Source organism: Oncorhynchus kisutch, linkage group LG10 (genome assembly GCF_002021735.2).
Source record: "Oncorhynchus kisutch isolate 150728-3 linkage group LG10, Okis_V2, whole genome shotgun sequence".
In the NCBI taxonomy this organism is placed as follows: Eukaryota; Metazoa; Chordata; class Actinopteri; order Salmoniformes; family Salmonidae; genus Oncorhynchus; species Oncorhynchus kisutch.
In genome coordinates this window covers 3,567,432-3,570,251 of record NC_034183.2, presented here as the reverse complement: position 1 = coordinate 3,570,251, position 2,820 = coordinate 3,567,432, and the positions used below count along the sequence as shown (strand labels likewise).

Below are 2,820 nucleotides of genomic sequence, written 5' to 3'. Positions count from 1 at the left end.
TAATGTAATATTTCAGGTTTGAGACAACTTAGACTTTGGCCATTAAATGGCAGCAGTGTATTTGCAAAGTTTAAGACTGATCCGATGAACCATTGTTCTGCTTGTGTTTATCATCATGAACCTCCTCTGTTGTCTGTCTAGAAACGGTGCTGTTACAGATACTGCTTGTGTTTATCATCATGAACCTCCTCTGTTGTCTGTCTAGAAACGGTGCTGTTACAGATACTGCTTGTGTTTATCATCATGAACCTCCTCTGTTGTCTGTCTAGAAACGGTGCTGTTACAGATACTGCTTGTGTTTATCATCATGAACCTCCTCTGTTGTCTGTCTAGAAACGGTGCTGTTAAAGATACTGCTTGTGTTTATCATCATGAACCTCCTCTGTTGTCTGTCTAGAAACGGTGCTGTTACAGATACTGCATGTGTTTGTCATCATGTGATGGAAGATTAGAACCTTTTCTTGATGTTTAATGTGAAAACAAGGTTAATTTCATTCTAATTCTGAAGATGAATCAAAACATTTAGGCGTTAAAGTCAATACATCGAAGCAAGGTGTTAGGTTTTAAACAGATGACCTCAAACGAATGCAGAGAAAAGCTCAAACAGAGTTCATTCACCCCACTGAATGCTGCATTTATATGCCATAGCTTGCACATAACCAAACAATAATTGATACGTCAAGACAAAGGTAGGGGATTGACTTCTCAGAAATGTCCTTCTGTTTCCCAGAACTGCCTGTTGGTCTGTTGTTGAGCGGCTGGTATCACCCCTCCCCCATTATCCCCCATGTTGCTCCACCTCCTTGTGGGAGGAGCCAGGCGAGGCCACAGATCAGGTAAGTACAGATTCTTCTCCAGTGATGTCAACGTGATATTATCTCTGTTACACTGAACACATATCCCAGATCTAGAGGAAGTTGATTTACAAACAGCAGATTGTTCTGTAGGTGTTCTGATTGGGGTGATGTTTGTTCCAGCTTCCACTGCCAACAAGGAACACAACTTCTTAACCCATTACATTGGTGTCAACCATACTTTTATTCAGTCTAATCCAGAGAACCCAGTTGTAAATCTTTTTTTTATCATAACAAACTGTGTCTAAAGTTTCCAGACATATATTTTAGAGTTTAACAGTTGGTAATAAATCAGTATTTCTGATGTTTTTCTTGTTTTGTTTGTTCATCCTGTTTTGACCTCCAGACTCCTCCATCTCATCCCACCAACTCTGTCAGTCCACCAGGCCACTGCAGTAACAGCCACATCTTCACGTCACGTAGCTTCAGTACCATCTCATCCCACCAACCCTGTCAGTCCACCAGGCCACTGCAGTAACAGCCACATCTTCACGTCACGTAGCTTCAGTACCATCTCATCCCACCAACCCTGTCAGTCCACCAGGCCACTGCAGTAACAGCCACATCTTCACGTCACGTAGCTTCAGTACCATCTCATCCCACCAACCCTGTCAGTCCACCAGGCCACTGCAGTAACAGCCACATCTTCACATCTCAAAGCTTCAGTACCATCTCAATGTGTTGTAAGTCCTGTACAGCACTTGGTATTCATCACTATTCAGACAATGTTACAGCTGATAACATGTAATGACATTTCCAACCTAACCAACCCCCTCTGATTCTTCTCATTCAGGAAGTACCATCCAGGATCCTGTGGCAACGTCAATATGAAACAGCATTGACCCGTGATCACCACCAACCAGGGCTCCACAGCGCTAGCCTTGGACACCCAGTGAAACAGCACTGACCCGTGATCACCACCAACCAGGGCTCCACAGCGCTAGCCTTGGACACCCAGTGAAACAGCACTGACCCGTGATCACCACCAACCAGGGTTCCACAGCGGTTGTCTTGGACACCCAAGTGAAACTGCACTGACCCGTGATCACCACCAACCAGAGCTCCACAGCGGTTGTCTTGGACACCCAGTGAAACTGCACTGACCCGTGATCACCACCAACCAGGGCTCCACAGCGGTTGCCTTGGACACCCAGGCTTCACTCGTCAAACGGACATTTGGAAGGATCCCATTGAGCAAAGTAAACAACGATATGTTTTTTCATGTCTTTTGCTCGTAGGGATGACTTCCCAAGAGAGCACACCAGGCAGCATGGAGCACATTGATGTGATTGGCTGTTCAGCAGGAAGTTTCATCTGGCCACACAGAAGGGATGATGAATCTGACAGAGAATGTTTTTTTAAAATAAATATTTAAAAAAGATGAAAAGTACAGAATGACTCGATTGATCAATTAATAACACTACTGTTTTTTTACATACATGGGATAATGTGATTAGTCAAAAGGTACAGAGTTCCTCTGTCCAGTGTCTGTTCTTTTGCCCATCTTAATCTTTTATTGGCCAGTCTGAGATATGGCTATTTCGGTGTAACTCTGCCTAGACGGCCAATTTGACATTTTGAAGTGACCCCAAACGTTTGAACGGTAGTGTACACTACCAGTCAAAAGGTTGGGACACACCTACTCATTCAATAAAAATAAAAATAAACTATTTTCTACATTGTAGAATAATAGTGGAGACATCAAAACTATGAAATAACACATATGGAATCATGTCGTAACCAAACAAGTGTTAATCAAATCAAAATATATTATAGATTCTTCAAGGTAGCCACCCTTTTGCCTTGATCTATTAGATGCTATAGACTATGTTCAGTTTAGTATAGGAGCTTAGTATAGGAGTTTAGTATAGGAGTTTAGTATAGGAGTTTAGTATAGGAGTTTAGCATAGGAGTTTAGCATAGGAGTTTAGCATAGGAGTTTAGTATAGGAGTTTAGCATAGGAGT

At 42.6% G+C, this 2,820-nt stretch overlaps 1 long non-coding RNA gene across 1 annotated transcript; it reads left to right on the top strand.

Moving 5' to 3' along the window:
- Nucleotides 1–701: 701 nt before the first annotated feature.
- LOC116375780 (uncharacterized) lies at nt 702–2,244 on the top strand. Its single transcript, XR_004211137.1, has 3 exons — nt 702–836; nt 1,201–1,537; nt 1,648–2,244. It is a non-coding gene; the product is annotated as an uncharacterized LOC116375780 (long non-coding RNA).
- Nucleotides 2,245–2,820: the final 576 nt, after the last annotated feature.